Source organism: Varanus komodoensis, unplaced genomic scaffold (genome assembly GCF_004798865.1).
Source record: "Varanus komodoensis strain SLA01 unplaced genomic scaffold, ASM479886v1 scaffold8, whole genome shotgun sequence".
Classification (NCBI taxonomy): domain Eukaryota; kingdom Metazoa; phylum Chordata; class Lepidosauria; order Squamata; family Varanidae; genus Varanus; species Varanus komodoensis.
The window spans coordinates 33,139,117-33,160,396 of record NW_025336481.1 but is presented as its reverse complement, the minus strand read 5'-3'; positions in this window follow the sequence as shown (position 1 = coordinate 33,160,396).

Sequence of the window (21,280 nt, the reverse complement as noted above, 5' to 3'; positions counted from 1 at the left end):
TGTAGGAATCTGAACTGCTATTTCCCCATCGCAAATATACCTTTAAGATGCAAATATCATGATCTAATATGATTTCAACAGGTCACTTGCCTGTCTACGCCACTAAAAGTAGGCATGATTTCAAACTGATCCTCCAATAAGAGGACCCTGTAAGCTTTGGCAGATCCAAGACATCAGTCTGGAATTTACTTATTGCAAAGCCAGATAAACATTCTTGCCCAAAGAAATCACTACTTACTTTGACTAGGGTAAAACACTCATCCAACCCACTCCCAAACCATCAGTTTCAGCCTTCTACTTTGGTCAAGGCTAGAGACCCATGTAAACACCTATGCCACTAGTAAATATATGTACTTCTTCATATAGTCAATGAGCAACAAAGGAGACTTGGAATGGAACCCCAGAAACCACATAGATATCTCTTTCTGGGCTAACTGGGAAACAGTTGGAAGATCGCCCTGTCCCAAGACAGTCATCACAGATCCAATTTCCAGTACAGTTTCTTCTGTTCCAACTGCACACCTAGCATTGCTTCCACAGCTGCTGGACTAATGATGTTTCTGCAAGTTATCTGCCTATGAAGCTGGAGCACACGGCTTTAAAAAGTCAGATAGACTTCATGCTTTGTAAATCCTCTAATCTGCCTACATTAATCCAGACATTTGCATGAACAGATCTGAAAAGCCTATGGTAAACAGAGACAGTATTTTCTCAGTGTTTTATACTGTTGCAGTTAGAAAGTTATTTCCTGCATTTTGCACCTATTATTCCTCCCATTATCCACAGTGCTCACAGGGAATTTCTTCTCTCCACCTTCCAAAAAACAGCCTTCCTTGCTTTAATTTGCTTTATCTCTGTTTCAGCTCAATTGCATTTTCTTCCCACCTGTGCTACCTGGAAGCCTTTTGCTGGATACACAGCCTTTTCATCGAATTGATTTTACAGGCAAATCTATTCCACAGATGTATGGTTTGTTTAATGGCAATTTGTTGTCTCAAAGGAATGATGGGATCTGTATTTCTATGAGGCAAGGGAAGCTAGGCAGCAGAATCACCAAATTATAATTTCCACATCATATCTAGTTGATAAACTATCATATAACTGATGGTAAACTGCTACAGAATGAATTAAAGAAATCATGATAGATATGCTCCTAAGATCCAGCCTTGCTTTCTTGGAAATTTTGTTGTAGTTAATGCATCCAGGATCCCTAATATATTTATAAAGTAACCCTCAATGCCCGATATTTGCTTGACATGATCTAGCTAAACTCTGAATCACTGGCTGCATGTATAAGAAAAAACTGTCCAGAAATTCATGGAGAATAAAACTAATTGTCCCTTTCTCCACAGATACCCAAGATGTGTCACACAATCAAGCATAAGTAATGTCAAGACTTCTTGTATTGGCCTGGTTTGATCTATATGCCTGTGTGGGCTACAAGCAGTACTCTGGAGCAAATCAAGAGCAGGGAAACAAAGTCAGTTCAAAAGAATATTCAAGACTGGGGAACAAACAAACAAACTGCAATCTGAGGGGCAATTTCTCTAATCATTGCTGAGAAATTTCATATGCACACTTCCCTGTGTACATTAAACTGCCTAGCCATTCTTTAATGCTTCTTTTTTTAAAGAAAAGCTACTCTGATAGCTATCAAAAGCAAGTGAAAAGGGAATGGGGTACACTTTTCCATTGAGGGCACTGTGGTCTATTGGGGAAAAGTTAAAATCCTGAAAATCTCTTTATAAAACTTTGCAAATAGGGGAAAGTCACCTGCTCCTTTCATGAGCAAAGATTTCTCTTGGCTTTGCCTTAACTTGACAGCCCACCTTTTGATAACTGTCACATCAAAGTAAAGTTACATTGTTTGAGCCTCTCTGGATAAATGTCCAGAGTTGATACCTGCTGCTGTTTGGCAGCAGTCACTTCCCTCAGTCACATTGCTCAGATTCAGCTCCACACTTGCACAAATCCAACTTGATCCCCCCCCCCCCCAAATTATTAAAAGATCACCTTCAAAAGACAACTTGGACACTTTGGAGAGGCTCTCACTGGCAGTGGCACAGGTGAGCTCACAAAGAACAGCTAGAGTTTCTTGGCCAATCTTGCCAAGTGCCTTGATCATTACTTCCATTCCCACACAGTGGGGTTGGTTATCCAGGTTTGGATGACATGACAACTTCTAGCATGGTCCATGGGTTCTTAGGATCACTCACTGGGGAATAAAATTCACTTTACAAGATGCAGTCTGAGTTTGGACAACACAACAATCCACTGAGGCTAGTTACCCAGATGAGTTGTTATGTGTACAAACCAGGTCATTCTGTAACTATCTCCTCTCCATGTTGGGGCTATGGAAGTGTGAAAACATAAATATATTATATAAATATTGATTTCATATCACTTTCATGTTGGTAAATGAGGTCTGCTCAGATTAATTCATTTCTCTTCTTCCTTTTAAGCATATTGCAACTGTTTGGTCAACATGAACATAAGCAGCTAGCGGCCCTCCAAATGTTATTGGCCTACAACTCCCTTCACCACTCACAATAGACTATGATGTCTTGTACTAGTGAGAGTTCCAATAAAAAAAAATCCAGAAGGCCACACATTGCCCGCCCCTAGTTGATATCATCAGGGTTTGAGAAACAAACAAAAGGGGTATGTTTGTGCTTGAGAGTGGGGAGGAAGAGAAGGTTGGAAGAAAAACCTTCCTTGCAATACTCTTTCAATTGATGTTTAAATCTTTCTTACATTATGTCCAAGACTGGATGCAGTTTGTCTATACTGGTAAGAACCCACAAAACACATTCAGTTTATTTCCTGGTCACAGATAGGGCTATCTTAAAATCATAACTATTTAGCTAAACATAATATTTTATGAAGTCAAGAAGGAGAAGGAGTCACTCCTGCAGTTTTAGAGTTGAATTCTAAGCATACTTAATGACAAAAGTAAGTCTTATTGAACTGGGAATGCTTAAGTAATTTGATCTCTGAAAACTCCAATACAGTTTGATCTGAGCTCTAACTCCCAGGTTAATGGGCAGATCAGAACTTAATTATCCACACTCACACTTTCACACTTTCTGAGGGTTTCCACATGGTTCTGGTCTCAAACAAATGTACTCTTGAGAAGAAATGGACCTATGGATAATAATTCATTTGAATAGAGAATAAACAGGAAATATACTTATTTGCCATTCTTTGATGGAACTTATTTCCCAGTAATGCACCAGACCAGGCTGCCAGTAAGGTTATCTGTTAAATGAAGATTTTTCACTGTCTCCAGCTGGCTAAGTAATAGTTAAAGGAGTGTAACTCTCCATATTATTCAGCTTTAGCAACCACACAATACTATGAAATAAGAACTCTTGTGCCAAGCAAAATAACTTTCTTCTTGATATAAATATTGTACGAAGTCTAAGCCAAGTAAAATTCTGTAGTCAAGATTTTAAGGCCATAAGAAAATAAGAAAAGAAAGGCTGTATCCCTCAAATTCTAAACATACCATGTTACAAACCAAACTTGAAACCTTTCCTAAAACAGCGAATGTAAGTTTCGGAACAACTAAAGCACCTGTATATAAGATCCAGGTAAATATTATGTCAGACTTCATTTCAAATTCCTTATTCCCTAGCCTTCCCTTTTATTTTACTCACTGCCATGCTAAAATAGTTTTTTTCAAGTTCTGGTGTGTCTTTTAGTTTCTCTTCTTGTAAGGAGTGCTGGTGCAACAGAGCATTTGGGAATCCTGTTTGTTTGTCTTAGAATTTATGAAAAGGCTGGGAGAGTGCAGACACCTCACCGTGGTCTGTCTAGCTGCTTTAAAAGGCTTGCTTTGCCTAAAGACTATTCAGTGATGCTTTACAGAAGCAGATGGTAATTCATTGGAAAGGGAAACATCTATCAAGTAAGAAATATGCATTCATGTTCAGGTAAAAGCTGAAGAAACGTAAAATGCACTAAATCATATGGTGGTCTCAAAAGCTCACTTCAGGCACATACTTGGATGTTAATTCACCATGCACAGGAGCAGATGCCCTTCACTTTAACTATGCACCAAAATAACATGTGGAATTCCCACTCTGGTAGACACAGTGGCCCTATTTGTAAGACTCTGGTTCTTAGATGGACAACCCAGAGATCACAAAATAGTGAGCAAGAAATTTTATTAAGATAGATGGTGAACAAAACAAAAAATTGTGGAGCTGATGGTCAGGAAAAAAATCTGCCTGATGTTAATGCCATGGATTGTAGAGCTAAAATAAAGTTGCAAACTCTATTAAGTGCTTTAGTATTTACTAAACATTAATTATTTCTGGGCTAAAGTAATTAATGGACAGACACTATAGGCTTCCCCATGTCTGAAAATATAAAACCCAACTGTAACCCACATTTCTTTGTGCAGAAAGTTATTCCTGTAATGTGGATTTGTGAATGCTTCTTACAGGTGTGATAACAATTCAGAGTCTTTTTTTTTATAAAATATACAATTTGTAAATATTTTCCCATGGCATACCCATGCTTGTATGCTTCTGAATCTAAAGGATGCATTTTATCTTTATTTTTTTCACAAAATTTGAAGAAGGATGAAAAGCAAAGGATTAATTTAGTCCTATCACGTCATCAACTTGGGAAATACAAATATGAATTGGGCAAATTCCTCTGGAATCCTTACTTAACACAGAGGTATTTCATTCCACAGGGCAACTTAGGACCTGGTTCCCCGAGGGAAAGGCAGAAGAGAGGAAGCCCAAGCCTTTGAGTACATGCAACCAGCTCTAGGCAGCATCCTGAGTATCATAGGAGTTCCAGGTCTGATGTTTGAGCTGGAAATGTGTAGTAGAAGCACCCTCCATCCTATTTACAGCTGGGATGGAAAGAACCTTAGCAGCTATTTCTTTGATGTCACAAAGTAACTTCAGAGAAGCGCGCAGGGAACAGATGAAAGCAGCAGCACCAAGACACGATGTATCCTGGCAGCTTCACAACCTCCTTCCCACCTGCTCTGAAGCTGTTTTGCAGGCTGGAAGGAGCACAGAGATGATATCTGCTTCTATTGGCTTCTTTCACCCTGCATAAGATGCCTGCAATTCTCCAAATTCAGATAATTCAGAAATTTGGATTATCTTCATAGAAGTGTATCCTTGCGAAATAAATTATTGCAACCATATGTTAGTTCAATATAAAGCCCAAAATGGGAAGATAGACATTTACTTTCAAAGACACAATTCTCTGATACCGGTTTATGATGGTGAATTAAGCCATGTAGGCTACACTGGTTTTCACAGACTCGATAGTGTTATGAGAGAACGATCATCATTCTTCCACTCACTGTCCCTACACTGCTGCTACAGGCTCAGGATCAAAGAGGGGTTCCATAATTTGAAATCTATACAAAAATCTAACCACAAGAACATGAGAAGAACTCTGCTGAATCAGACCAGAGGTCAATCTGAGCCCACTATTCTGTTCACATAGCAGCAAAGCAGATACCTTCAAGAACTCCACAAGTGGCACTCTCTACTTGTGTTCCTCTGTTTGTGTGGAAATCAATAGTAGGATATTTTATTTTAAAAAGAGAATGCATGTAGATATGATGAGAAACAATAGTCCTATTCAGGCAGTCTAAATGCCAAAACAGAAGTTATTGTACTTCAGGCACACCATGGGAAGGCAAGGCTCACTGGAGAAGCAATAGTGCTAGGGAAAGTCGAAGGCCAAAAAAGAAGAGGAAGCCAAAAGATAAGATGGATGGACTCCATAAAGCCGGCCGAAGCCTTGAATTTACAAGAGCTAAGCAGGGCTGTCAAGGACATGACATTTTGGAGGACAACCATTCATATGGTTGTCATAAATCAGAGATGACCTGATAGCACATAACAATGACAAACAAATAAACAAGTGCATGAAGGGGGAAGTCAAAACATGTTCAAAGCTCTGTCCTCTCTCTTGCTCATTTTGTTGCCTTCTACACGTAGCCACTGACCTGAACAAGTGGAGAACCTCTGGTATTCAATCCAGAAATTCAGTAAATAAATAATATATGTAGAAACTTCCCCCATGATTTGGAACTCTGAAAATCAGAGTTCCAAACAGGCATACATGATAAATTCTTTTCAGTTCATTTTTCATCAGGCTTTGCTTAGTTTGCACTTTTCAGACCCAGCCTGAACTCAGACACAATCTATACTCAAAGTGATACATTTCTGAGCTTGCAGCAAGATGCATGGACTCAAATAATGTTTACAACAGCAAAATGCATAATTTTGAAAAAGGCATACTTTTGAAGAAAACATACCTTTGAAAAATGTGCACAAATGCCCTTTAATAAATGTGAGATTAATACATACATTTCAAAGCTATGTCCCATTTCTGTGTACATTTGGGGAAATGTGCATGAAAATATTTATAGATCTTTGGAAGGAAGGAAGGAAGGAAGGAAGGAAGGAAGGAAGGAAGGAAGGAAGGAGAAAATCAAAGACGACAATCTTTGGATTCAAACAAAAACAGACTTTAAGATAGAACTTAGAGAATTTTGAGAGCTCAGAATTTGGTGACCATCATTCCAAAGAATGGGGAAATATGCCACAGAGAGCAAAAGCCCTTCCCTCCAGGAAGTCATTTGTGAATGAACCTTGTGAAAAGGATGTGGGTCTAATCTGCCCTTTCTTTCCTCATGCGACACATTTATGTTATCCATATTTAGCACGTGTGATTAAGACTAATTATTTAATAATGATATTCAATTTTCTAAAAAGCTATTATCAGCACCCTGCCATAGGTTATAAAAATATACTACATCCTACATGGATAAAAATTAAGTAAATGGCAATGGAAGGGATTCAGACATTTCAGGGAAGCGGGAAACACCTTGAACCCTCGCCATTGCTAGTGCACTGATGCCACGCTGCTCAAAATGTGCTCATGTGCCCAGTTTCTTAACTGGCAGGGTTTTCAGTTGCTCATCACCTGCCTTATAGCCACTATATCCCCCCATTTATTGTCAATCACAAAGTATTAGGATAGCAATTTTTCAAGGAGTTTTTCACATCACATACACCAATTTAACCATCTGTCACTGTTACCCAAAGAAAGCATCTGCCTAACAGAAGTCTGACACATGAAATGCAGCAGAAGTAATTCTGACTATACTAAGTCCCCCCGCCACCTTTTTTTTTTCTTCTTGTAGGTCACGGCCACCTTCCCTCTTATAATAACTGTTGGTTTTCTGACCCATGAAAATTTTCAACTTGGCATTTGGGTCTTTTATGGTAGTTGTTCAAACCTTCTCTTGTGTAGCTATTCTTGCTCCAGCTTGTGACATTTTAGATAACTATGTGTTGGTTCTGTATTTATGGTTCAGTCATAATTTCTTTGGATTTTATATCCTGTAACAGGAAAGTGCAACCCTCTTCTATACTCGAAGGGGATGATTCAGAAGCCTCTTAAAGTGTTGTAGTCACATCATATCTACACTACACCTCTTTAACTCTCCTAGTTCCCAACCCTGGGACTTCTAGGGGCAAGGATATCTTATATTAAATTCTCTGCACCATCTGAAAACTGCCTTCGGTGGAAGTGATAGAAGCTAAACCAGTTTCAGATCAATTGAAATTTATAGTGTAAATGTGCATGTGAACTTAGAGAAGGTAGAAAAGTGTGAGTGGCTTATGAATCCTTCTCCAAATTCCTTAATGAAAGAAGTACCTAGATGATTTCTTCTTATTTTCCCCACCATAAAAATTTATTTTATCCTGGAATAAAGCTCTTTAAAATAAAGGAAACAACAAAAAAGATGTACATACACAATCATATAAAAAGCTCAGTGATGAAACAAGGAAACTCACCAATAATAATTCTTAGTCCATCAGTAATTGGGTTTTATAAGAGCCGAAGTAAAATTGCCTACATAGAAGCTCACTGTCAAATATACGTAGGTGCGTCAAATCTCTTTCAGCTCAAAGGTTTGAATTCCATTTTAGAAGAAAACTTTTAGGTTTATTCCAGTGGTAGGTGGAGTGAAAGCAAATTGGGCAGGGCCAAAGGAAAAGGGGTTGTGCCAAAATACTCCAAAGACCATACTTAACTTGGTTAACTGCTGATAATCAAGATGGAAGAGAAGTATGTTGACCTTTCAGAATGATAGAGGAAAAGTACCAAGGTAATGAGAACAACAAACAAAGAGTAGGGAAAGAGGTGGGACCGGGAGGCTTGGGTCTCTGGAAAGAATCATTTAAAAACTTAAAGTCTGTATGTGTGTGCATATTCTGCTCCTTATTAACAAATTCATTGCTATAGATGCTTAGGTGGCTTGCATTTGTCCTTTGTCCTCTTTAGCTAATATGACCTACATACAGTATGTTAAGCCCCAAATAATATACCTCTGCTGCATTTCAATTTTTATAAATGATGGAAAGCCTAGTATTTGAGTCTTCCTATGTCTCTGTTCCTTCATATAAAGATGCTAGCGGAAATTTTAAACTATCTACATGTTTTAGAATGAAAACCTAGCTTGCCAGTTGTTTTAAAGCAGGGGTAGGTAACCTGGTGCTCTTAAGGAGTTCTCCAGTAAAAGTCCCACCAGCTCCATCAAGCAGGACCAGTGGACAAGGAGACTGGGAGCTGAATACAAAACATCTGGAAGGCAGCATGATGCCTCTTAATGTGTATTAAAAAATTCCCACTGCAGAAACTTTTTACCTGCTGCCTGTCTTGAAGCAAAAATAGGGGATAGAGTAGGATGCAATTTTCCCTAGAACCAAAAATGACAAAACTGAAGCTGTCATACTTTGGTCACATCATGAGAAGGCAAGGCCCACTGGAGAAGACAATCCTGCAGGGAACATTGAAGGCAGAAGACTAAAGGGAAGGGCAAATATGAGATGGATTTGCTCCATAAAGCAAGCCACAGCTTTAAATATACAAGAGCTGTGCAGAGCTGTCAAGGATAGGACATTTTGGAAGGCATGCATTCATATAAAGTAAGTTGAAGATGACTTGATGGCACATGGCAGCAACAACTCAATTGTCACTGAATCATTGCCTCTACATTGGGTACAGTGCAGACAAACTTAAGAAATATTACAATCTTCCCTTGAAGATATTACACATATTTGACACATTTTATCCACTCAGTTGATAAAATATTAAGCAGATAAGGTAGTACAATGTCATTATTTAGGTATGGAAGATCACTCAATGTTCATTCCACGCCAGTTTCACATGTGTTCATTCATAAGTCTGTTCTATATTCTTTATAATCTGCAATTAAAAAGCAGATTTTGTATTTAAATATATATGCCTGAACTCACTTTTCATTTTTCACATATCTAAATGCATTTAATTTCAAAGTACACATTTCGAAATAGATCTTATCCCAAAATATATGTTTTGTGACATTTTTGGACCATGAGCTATATCTCTAAATTTAGAGAAGTATGATCTCTGAAGGCTTTCTCTGTTCTACTCCATAGAGTTGCCGAGGAAGTGTGAATCAGGTTGGTTGATAGAGCTATCAAAACGCTCAAGCTTCCTTAGTTCAGGGAAAGTTCCTTCCATACTGAATCAGTACAGTTTGTCATGCCTGACACCAATAATCCATTGGCACTGACAGAAATGCCTGATCCAATAATCCATGGCCAATCTCAGTGCTAATTGCTGCTAGTATGAACAAACTAGCAAGGTCAATATTGGGTTGAAACATCGAAATCAGTGATGGTACCAGCATATCCCCATGCTAAATGCTTCTGTCTCCAGGGGATAGGAGGAATAAGGGTGTTTGAGCTTCCTGATATCCTCTCAACTCCACTGCAAAGTTCAGTTCAGTTCAGTTCATTCCTGCTTTTGTTTGCAACCTGCCTTTTGTTTTGTCTGAACAGGAAACATGCACATCTTGAATGGAAAAAGTATGGATTTCAGTGCACATTTTTCAGAAGTGGACATTTCTTTTCCCTTTTAACTAAAGTGTGAAAATGCCTATCTTTTGACAAATGGATACATTAATGTGCCCATGTTTGTTTGTTCAATACTCATTTTTCAGATGTGTCCAAAAATGCAGGAACACGGAAACTTTTTTCCCGTAAAATCTGCTTCTGTGTGTATTTGTGGTGGCAAACAGGACTAGTTCAGATGATTTACAAATGAAACAAAATTCACGTGATATCCCTGTCTTCTTGTCTTCTTCAAGGTACTTCTTAGTACAGTTGTTTTATATTCTCAAAGAACCCCTGTTTGTTACTTTTCACCTCTGAGGAGAACAGTCATTGGGAATCAACATGCCTTGCAGATATCTTTTGTTGATATTCTTATCATCAGTCCTCCTAAGTGTACACTGTGTGCAAGGACAAGAGGAACATAAACAATGCCGCGATACAACCAGCACTTGTCCTCTTATCGTGCGGTTCCATGTATCTCTACTTAGAAGCAATTCCCACTGAGTTCAGAGGGTGTTTCTCCAAAGTATGTAAGAATAGGATTGCAGCCTAAACCATGGCTCATGCCACAATTGCAGTCCAAATGGATGGGGCCCATTTCACAGCATCTCAGTAGTGACACAGTATCAGCCTGTCCACCTGGACCATTCAATGGCAGCCCCACAGCCAATTCCAGCTGTCTGATGAACATAAATGCATAATACTCCTGGCTTCAAATACCTCTTCCTTGCATTTATTTCATTGCGTTGCATTTATTTTCATTGTGTGATTTCTTTTTCCAGAATTATCTTATATGAACACCTTATAGCATATTTCTAACTATAACTTTAACGATATATAATTTCGGCTCACCCCAAGCAAAATTAACTTCATAGAGAATCCAATTTTCAAATTGTAACCTTTCCAATAATGGATATAATTAACCTAGTGTCTTATATTTTTTTCTCAAATTTTATTCAAATCAATATTATTTTAGCATTGCAATTCCAAGTTCAAGGCTCATAGCAATGAATAAGGCCATTGTATGCCACTTTAAGTTTTTGCACTTCTAGCTGCATACTTAAAATGTGTCAGACCCTGCAGTTCTTATATTAAAGAAGAGATAACATGTTCGAAGGCAAGTATGAGATCTCACTGAGAGAATGTGAGTCCAGGAGAGACCTTACTTTCTTTGCCTTGGGAACTTCCATGGATCACAGAACTCTTATCATATAAAGTACAAATAATCACATATACTTTCCAATTAGACAAAATTATACTGCAACCTGCAGTGAATGTTGCAAGTCAGAGGAGAGATTACGCCTTTATGTGGGCCCCTCATGTGCATTGGCAAGAGCAAACATCTGCTGCAAATTATTCTTTTAAAATCATTAACTTCAAAATGTTATCAGTTTATTGCAGCTCCTGGGAAGAAATCATAGATTTGGGGACCTATAAAAACAGGCTGCAGTGTTTGATTGGCAAGGGATGCTTTTGTGCATTGTATCCAATCCAGGTGAGATAAATGCCTTCCTTTCAGAAATGGGGAAGAAAACACATTTTTAGGTGAGAATTCAACAGAGACTCGCACACAATTTGTTTTGTTCACCTCAAATGGTAACCACGTTCTTCATAGAATATTAGTCAACCTTCCACATGGTATATACTGGTTTCACATTTACAGAGAATGAAAGAGCTAAAATGAATCAGTCGCATCAGCAGTAAGTTGCCCCCACTGGTGTGAAATGGAGAAAGCTGTCTTTCTGAAGGAGATTTTTCTCCTCCTCGAAGGTTTTGTGTGGAATATTGCCAGAGGAAAAATGGCTTCTGTTCATTAAACTTGGAGGCATCTTTAGCTGTATGGAAACTAAAGCATTCCATGATAAGGTGCATTGTTTTGCAAGATATTTAATTATGCTAAGAGCTCTAGCTGAAAGGTTAATGTAGACAAAATTCTCACGCAATTCTCACTCATCCATTCATTCCTTCCTTCCACCATTTGGCCATTTCTAGTTTGCATACTGTGTGACTTAAGTCTAAAACAAGCTTAGATTTTCTCAAGTTCAAGTTCCTTACTTTTAAAAAAAGGTATGTAATTTTTGCATAATGGTTTCTGTGTTATCAGTTTTGCACAAGATGGTCATCCCATGAAGCTGATTTATGGGAAGTTAAGGACAGATAAAAAGAAGTAGTTTTTCACACACATTTGGGTTAAACTATGGAATTTGTTACTATGGGAAGTGGTGAAGGCTGCCAATCTGGATGACTCTGAAAAGGGAATGGAAAGATTTATGAAGGACGAGGCTATCAAAGCCTACTAGCCTTGCTGACTAAGTGCTACCCCCTTTACCAGAGGCAGTATTCCTGCATACACCAGTTGCTAAGGAGCTTGGGGAGGTAGAGGTCTTGCACCCATCCTGCTTGAGGGATCCTTTGGCAGATGGTTTGCAGCTGCATGAATGGAGTGATGAACTAGATGGCGTTTGTTTTGATCAGTCATAGCTTTTCTTATGTTCTTCTAAACCTTTCGTGCACAGTCTAATTTTTCTGGCTGGACTCACTGACGGACTTCTGAGAAGTGAGGCAATGGTGAGAATGTGGTTTCCATGTCTTCCTGATTGTAGGGAAGGGTTTATGAGCCCTATGGAGGATGGAGGCAGGTACCATTATGAAATGTCTTTCTTTCGGTTTTCCCCTTATTTTCCATAAATGGATTTAATCAGGCTGACACCTTACTGTAGAAGAATGTGTACTATGTTAAAGGCAAGAGATGTACGTATGCATTAGATTCCTGCCTTTTTTGCTTTTTATCATTCTCCTCCTCCTTTTCTCAATTTTATCCCCACAACAACAACCCTATGAGGTAGATTGGGCTAAGAGTCTATGACTGGCCCAAAGTCACCCAGTTACCCCATAGCTGATTGGGGACTAGAACCAGAGTCCCAGTCTCACCTTCTTAACCACTGCACCACACTGGCTTTCTAGATATCAACTAGAGATATTTACCAAGCTCTTACAGACTCCAATTTGGGGCTTTAGAAAGCAGAATGGCTTTTCCTGGACTGATTCAGTGGTTGTCCAGTTCAGCTCAGGTATAGAACCCAAGCCAACAATCAGAAGTCTGGGGATTTATTCCTCCTATAGATTAAAACAACCCCCCCCCCACACGCAGGGATATAACCTTCACGCACACACACCACCCCTTTGTCCAAGTGGATTATATTTATTGACACAGAAACTTCTTAGACAAATTATGCCTGCCAAATGGAAATCGGTGCAGGAGGTTTTTTTCAAAAATTTGTTTGTTATTTTGTTGCTATGTGTCTTTATGTTTTGATTTTTGTATGGGGTCTGGGCTTTATTTCTTGGCAGAATTGGAAAACTTTGCAGGGTTAGCTATCCTTTCTAAGGGAACAAGCCTGTCAGACTTCAGGTGAATCTTGTTGTTAGTCGCGAAGTCATGTCCGACCCATCGCGACCCCATGGACAACATGGACAACATTCCTCCAGACCTTCCTGTCCTCCACCATCCCCCGGAGTCCACTCAAGCTCACACCAACTGCTTCAGTGTCTCCATCTAGCCACCTCATCCTCTGTCATCCCCTTCTCCTTTTGCCATCTATTGTTCCCAGCATTAGACTCTTCTCAAGGGAGACCTTCCTTCTCATTAGGTGGCCAAAGTATTTGAGTTTCATCTTCAGGATCTGGCCTTCTAAAGAGCAGTCAGGGTTGATCTCCTGTAATTGTAAGGATCTCAGAAATGTAAGACATTGTATTCAACATTGTATTATTCAACATTGTATTATTTGTTTGTTTATTTATACATGTATTTATAGGCCACCTATAACTGCTGAGGCCTTCCTAGGTGGCTTACAATACATAAAACATATTAAGAAAATACAACACATGAAAACCAATTAAAACACAATGAATTAAAACATCTATGAAAGTAATATGAAAAGGGCCACAACATTCAGGCTAAGTGTTAAAAAAGTATTATGACTTGCCAAAGTGACATTCATGATATTTATTTATTTATTTATTTATTTATTTATTTATTTAAACATTTCAATGATTGTAATTCATTGTTAATCTCTTTACAGGGAAGTATATTATGTAACAAGCGGAACAAGTCAGTATACTTGTTCACTTTTTAGTCCAATCTTGTACAGCCTACTCAGATCTACTCAGATGTAAGCCCTATTCTTTTCAAAGATACTTATTCCTTGGTATGTGTGTACAGTACTTTATTGCGAGACCCACCAAAGCTGTCTGATTTTCCTAACTGAAGAAATGATTGGGATCTTAATAACAGCTCATTTTCCTTTCTGGAAAAAAAGGAAGAGGTGAAGAGAAGTTGGAAGAAGGAGGGGAAGGCTACGATTCACAAAAATAAACATCAGAAAAATATACATCACAAACACATTATACAGTAAACTATTAAAAACCATAGTAACGGATAACAAACCAAATCATGATATTTATTCATATGACATTTATGTATGCCCCATCTATGACTGGGGAAAATCTGCTTCCAGAGTGCATTACGAAAGGAAGGGAATACAGCAGACCTTTTAGTGAAGGCACAGTTCACATGTACATCAACCAGATTTGACAGCATGAACGCTAATGGTTCCCTGGGAGTCATTAGGTTCTATCTATTCAGTTAGTTATACATGGTATTAAAATGATATGTGTTGAGAAACAGATAGGAAATGGTGCTACAGCTTTAGGTCAGTGCCTCACTGAATTAGGTGAGGGAACTGTTGAGTACCAGGGAATAAAATAATCCTCCACAGGCATCAGTGGTTTGGTTTCCTCCTTTTCAAGCAAGTCTTTCTGTTGAGAAGTGGGGTTGAACAAAGTTAGATAAAGAAGCGAGACCACCACTTGCCATTTTCTGAAATTATGCAGCCCATTTTTTGGTGCCTGACATTGCTCTACAGCCCAGCCCTGCAAAGCTAGAAATAAGTGCTATACTTCAAAAATAAACAGTATGCAGCTTACTATATGAAGGAGGAGTGCCCAGGTGTGACTTATGTGCCCACCGTGTCTGCTGTCCAGGTGTTACGAACTGATGGGCAACTTCAAGGCCTCTGCTGGCTCTCCCTCCTTCTGGTTCAGTGGCTAAACTGGACCTGGATTGAATAGCCCATTAAATAGACGTTTTCTCCAGCCTGGGAAACCATCCTCTTTCAGCTTCTCAAACAGTAGGACTTCTAGCCATCTGGGGATACAGTAGTACCTAATGAATAGAGCGATGGGATCTGAATTTGCCCCTAAAATAAGACTTTCTTTACCCCACTTTTTTTTTCGAATGAACCACACCACATTTTTCCAAGAGAAAAGCAGTGAGCATCTGTGGCCCAACATTCTTTTGTCATTTGCAGCTAACATATTTCAATTCCACATCCACACGCACATATGCACATGAAGTTATATGTGCTTTCATGTTTTTACTCTCTTGGTGAACTTAGTTGTCTGCAGCAAACATTTTGCTCATCCCACAGGAAAAAAAGAAGCACAAACACAATTCCAAGAGTATGTTCTTTAGGAAGTGCTAATTAAATTCTATTCTGGTGATGCATCTCCTGACTTGCTGTAAGAGACGGGCTTATGTAATCCTATAATCCATTCTTAACACAATCTCTACTCTGAAATATGAATTATTGACAAACAGTTATTGACTTTGAGATATTAAGTACAAGAATAGGCTTATGCTCTCAAGGGTTTACCTAAAACAGAAAAGCAGTTCACAGTTGGTGTTCGTTGTGTTTACACATTGTACTTAAACTTCCTGATGCAGATTTAGAACAATTCATGTGTCACAGAAGCTGCATTTTGCTTGGTTTGCTTTCATTTATCTACCTGAATTTGCTCAAGGTTGTCACAATATAGCAAACAGCATGAAAAAACATGAAGCCATAGCTAATGAGTATGGAACTGAATTTATGAAGAACTGTAGTTCAAGGCGTAGAAACCCAGTTTCAGATTTCCTTTGCATTATAGGTGTTTGCATTGCATCTTTTTTTTCTTTTGAGTAGTATGCAACTTTAGATTGGCTGGTATCTGTTAGATGAAGCTGGCTGTGAATCTACTATAACATAGGCCATTGATGAAATCATATAAAATTAATCCTAAGAAGCAATATAATAGCAAGCACTGTATCTTGGCTGCTCAATTAGATGCTGAGAATTCAACCATTTTGGTGCAAAAGTGGTGGTTCTGTTAAGTCAGATATCTACATGATCTAAATACTCCTTCATAATCCTATGCACTGAATTACAACTGAAGGATTTAGCTCTTACAATCAGAATATTAATATTTCTTTGTGCAGTTCCAGTATTACATAAATATGAGTAAATGCAAGGACGGTCCCCTTTGCACTGAAACTTAACACAAAATAATGTCACATAGAAAATAAATTGTTGCACTGTCATCCTAAAAAATGTGATTATCTCCCTTGATGCAGTACTTTTAATGTGTGTCACACTACAGTTCCCATTATCCCCAACCTACTCATGCTGAGTGAGGATAATATGAATGTCATTCATAATCAGAGAGTCCAACATTAGGAAAGTTGCTCTACACAGCAAAACAAAATTTAATGAGAGTGTTTATGAGTCTAATATTCAGTCTATCATAGCTGCTTTCTAGTGTACAGGCTTCCCAACATGTAAGCAGTGCAGATTACCCTGAACCCCAACAATGAATTAAAAAAAGAAAAAGAATTATAAAGAAGCGTCATCATGGTTGGAGTGGGAGATGCTTTGAGCTGTTCTACTAAGTTTTAACTGGTTAGAATGTTGCATTAACGTCCTCATCCAGCTGCAATCAAGAGACAACTTATGGCAACAGAGGACACATTCCAGATGGCTCCCAGCTGTGAAAATGCTTCATGTGCAGCTGATAGTTTGTTATACTTGTCATCATGGCAAGGCTACCCTCCTTTTCACTACTCTAAGAAAGCAGGGTGCAAGCTGTCCTGAGGGGAAAAGTGTTAAAAATAGAACTGGCTGTGGATTTTTGTTTCACTTACTGTAAAAAGGAATCTGCACCACAAACCGGCGCTGTTATTTTAAGTAGTGAGTTAGGCATTATGACTAAAATGGTGGGTGAAATTTATGAGAAATTTCTTCTACAAGGACTTTCTTTCCTTGCATGGTGATTTTCATTTGAACCTTCCAATCGTTCTGCCAACAATTTCAGGTTGACCTAATTCATAATACTATGTTTTCACTGCAGTACTTTAATACAGACAATAATTTTATGAGAAAATCAGTTATGACTCATAGAATATAAGGTTTATGCATGTTTTTATCCACTAGTGCTGTGTGAGGAATTCCATGGGCAATAGATGGCTTGCTGTTTATTTGTGAGCCCCTTCCTCTTCTCTGCCCATCAGCTGTTCCTGCTGATCAGCTGAGCAGTGGGGAATTTTCAGCAGTAAGATCATCAGTGGGAAGCTGTTAAGCAACAACAAAGAGGGCATTTTCTTAGAGTCAGCCAACCAGCAGGATTCCAGTGCCCCCCTCTTTCTCATGGCTTGGCTGTTTGAACGGGATGTCCCTAGGAATGGGATGATGAACTCATCATCTAGCAGGGCCTTTTGTATTAAGTGTAAAATGTGGAGGGGAAATAGAATGGCAGGGGACAAATGGGTAGGAGGATGATGTGTCAAGAAACAGATGCACAAGATATGTGCATGTGTGAGAGTGTGAGGTAGCGATGTCCTTCTCTTGGGATCATCACACTCCATATAATCTCTCTGAGAGAGAATGGGTAAGAAACCCAAGAGACTGGCAATTGTTTAGCTTTGTAGATGCATTCAGCCTGGTCATGTGCGGGCTAAAATGGGGTGTTCCAGCTTCCACAGACAAGCAAGCTGCAACATCCCATCTGCTGAAGAGGACATTCTTGAAAAGGAAAGGAAAGCACAAAGAGGGAAGAGCAGAGTTCATGCAACTCATCTTCAAGTTGAGTAGACTATAGGCCTCCGACTCTTGGCCAAATCAACTCATATTTAAGCATGCATAGTTAAGCTATGCATGCTAAATTTCTGCCTTCTCCTTCAAGTATGCACAGCCCCAGTTTGTACAGAAATTCCTGGCACTTCTCCTGACATTGGGATCTCTCTCGCTCTCTCTCACTCCTTCTCTCATCTTTCTTTTCTGCAAAAGTCCGCTCCCCATTATCGCAACCACCCATTTGGAAACTGCCATTTCCCTAGGCAATTGCGCATATGGGGATTCTTAGAGCAAATGCTGCTGTTTCTGGGCCAAAGGCATTCTCTGTCACTACAGCTCAAACTTTCACAAGCCAACCTTTTCCCACTGCCACAAATTGTTAGACTACTGTAAAATCTCCTAGCAACTGGAATAAGAAGCTTAAGCATGAGATGTGCAAGCTGAACTATTAAATATGTACTTTTTTAAAGTGAAATTTTGTATGTAAGTTATCAGTAATATTTACTTTGGCATTTTCAAAAGACTATTTAGTGACAGTTCTTTAAGACTCTAGAGACAGACTCTAAAGACAGACCAAATTCCCTGAATCTCCACCACAGTCAAATCCCAAACAATGGAACTGAGCTACTAGGTACAGTCTTGTTTCTCTCCTCCCATGTTATCACTGCCCATTTGAACAGTTTCTCTGGGTTTGTCTCAACTGCTTTTATAAGCTTCCTCTGGCAAGAGCTTAGGACAGGTCCTTGGCATAACCCAACCACCTTTTTCCTCTTCACAGACTTTATCAGCCACTTAATGTTATATAGCAGGAAATTAGCTTAATATTCAAGCCTTAGCTACTCATTTTCTACCTGGCCTTTTACTAGTCCTTTTATAACCCCCCAGAGCAAACAGAAGATTCTCTTCCTTTCTTTTGCCACAAACCAACTCTAATTTGACTCCTAATTGCCATCTGTTGTACTTTAACTGTTGTTTCCCAACAACTTTTCCCCCTAGCTTGAATCTACAGCTAATCAGAACTGAATGTTCCTGATCCAGACCTCATCTAACAAATTCAGAGTGATTCTCTCTGGCTGGGTTCACATGACACAGCAAGCAATGCTGTTTGGTTTTCACAGTGTGTCCTTTTTGCTCAAATGTACTTGACAGGTGATCAAGCAGTCTCCGTGCTAGTGTGGTTTACACCCTCCTCTCTCAGTGCTCCTGCTGCTGGCATGTCTCACCTCTGCCAACACACCTGAAATTCAGTCCCACACTGGATGTCTGGAACAGTTCCTGCAGCCACTACTTTTCCAGGTGACTCTGGTAGGGATGTACTAAAGCTCCTTGGAACCCAACTCTCTAGCATTCATGGACTTCCTCTAATGCTTGCCCCTGACTTCAAACACAAGCTGAGATGAGAAGAAGTTCTCATCTTCTTTACAATCTCATCTCTTTTACAAATGTTGCAGACTGAATATAGGCTGCTCAACCAGCAACCTTCTTCTGTCTCACATGCAGCAATATCAACAAAAGCTGCTGCACGTGGCAAGGAAGAGGGATGCTGTCCAGGAGTCGGGACAAGGAAATCTGAAAAATTCCTGCTTCCAGAACTAGACTATGGTAGTTTCATACCAGACTGTGGAGACCATGATGCCAGGTTCAGGTCACCAGAGAAACCATGGTTGAGTATGGAAACCATAGGACATTGGTCTCTTATTATGGTTTACTAAAAAAAAAAAACATACCATGCTGAAATACAACAGGGTGCAGACAATACAAAGACCATCCTGCTGTAGAAACCACTGTGATTGGTTATATTATGATCACCCATTTCTCCCCCGCCCACACACACACATTCAGAATGTCACTAGGTAACCACTCCATAAGCCTTTGACTGATGCAAAAGAAGGCTTAAGGGCTACTCAGAGACTCTGTTACTTCACATAGGCTTCACAAAGTACAGACACATACATAGGCATGTCTTCACCTCTTGCGGGAGTGTAAGAAAGCTAGTACATAGGACTCCAATATATATTATTTAAGATATTTGTATGCTGTCCTTGGTGAGAGCCTCAGGACTGTTTACACAAATAAAATACCAATACATAAAAGTATAACATAAATAAATTAACGACCCACTCACTGCAATTAAAATATGGTAATAAAATTCAATATTAAGACTTGTTAAAATATTGATTAAATAAAAAGGTCTTAACCTGGTGCCGAAAAACATATAATGACAGCACCAGGCAGACCTTTCTGGGGAGCGCATTCCATAGATGGGGCGCCACCGCAGAGAAAGCCCTCCTCCAGGTACTCTGTCTCCTAATATCTTTCACAGAGGGTCCCCAGAGGAGGGCTTCTGCTGCCGATCTCAAGGGGCGGGAGGGCAAATAGGGAAGAAGGCGTTCCTTTAGGTATCCTGGTCCCAAGCAGTTTAGGGCTTTATAGGTAATAACCAGCACCTTGAATTGAGCCCAGACTTCGATGGGAAGCCAATGGAGCTGATAGAGGACTGGGGTTATATGAGAATAATGCCCAGTCCCTGACAGCATCCTGGCAGCTCTGTTTTGCAGCATCTGAAGTATCCGGGCTGTCTTCAAGGGCAGCCTCAAGAAAAGCACTTAACAGAAGTCCAATATATGTGTCTTGTGTGCATGGGCCCACAAAGGTTCAGTCTCTGGTGTCTATCAGGTGTCAGTGGTTACAGTGAGTTACAGTGGTTATGGAGTTGTCCCTGAACTTCTCAGATCCATGTACTTCCCCACCATGAGAGCCAGTGTGGTGTAGTGGTGAAGAGCATGGGACTGGGACTCAGAGGACCTGGGTTCGAGTCCCCGCTCGGCCATGGAGCCAACTGGGTGACTCTGGGCCAGTCACAGACGCTCAGCCCAACCTACTTCACAGGGTTGTTGTTGTGGGGACAAGATGGAGGAGGAGAATGATGTAAGCTGCCTTGAGCCCTTTGTAGGAAAAAGGCAGGATATAAATCGGAAAATAAATAAAATATTCAACAAAGTCAAGGCTTCTGCTTGCTCTGACCCCTCTTAGCTTTACTTCTCAGAGAACAGCCAGTCCAAAAGTGCATACTTTCAAACTGAACTGGCATATTTATGAGCACAAACTGAGCTTGTAATCCCTAAACCACTTTGGAGAAGAAAACAACAAGAGCACTTTGGGGCCATTTTGGATTAAGTTGTTGGACATTTTCCTAAAGCTCTATATGCTAGCAAACCTTTCCAAATCCAATTCTAACAAACCTATAACTGTAAAACCTCTGTGGTTCTTGAAGACACAAGAAACTTTAGAGACAATGCCAATAGACATGGAGGTTATTTTTTTTTAACTCAATGTCAGTCATTTCAGCATTGGAGTCTTTCCAGCACTTGCTTATGTATGCTTTGTGCAAAACAATTC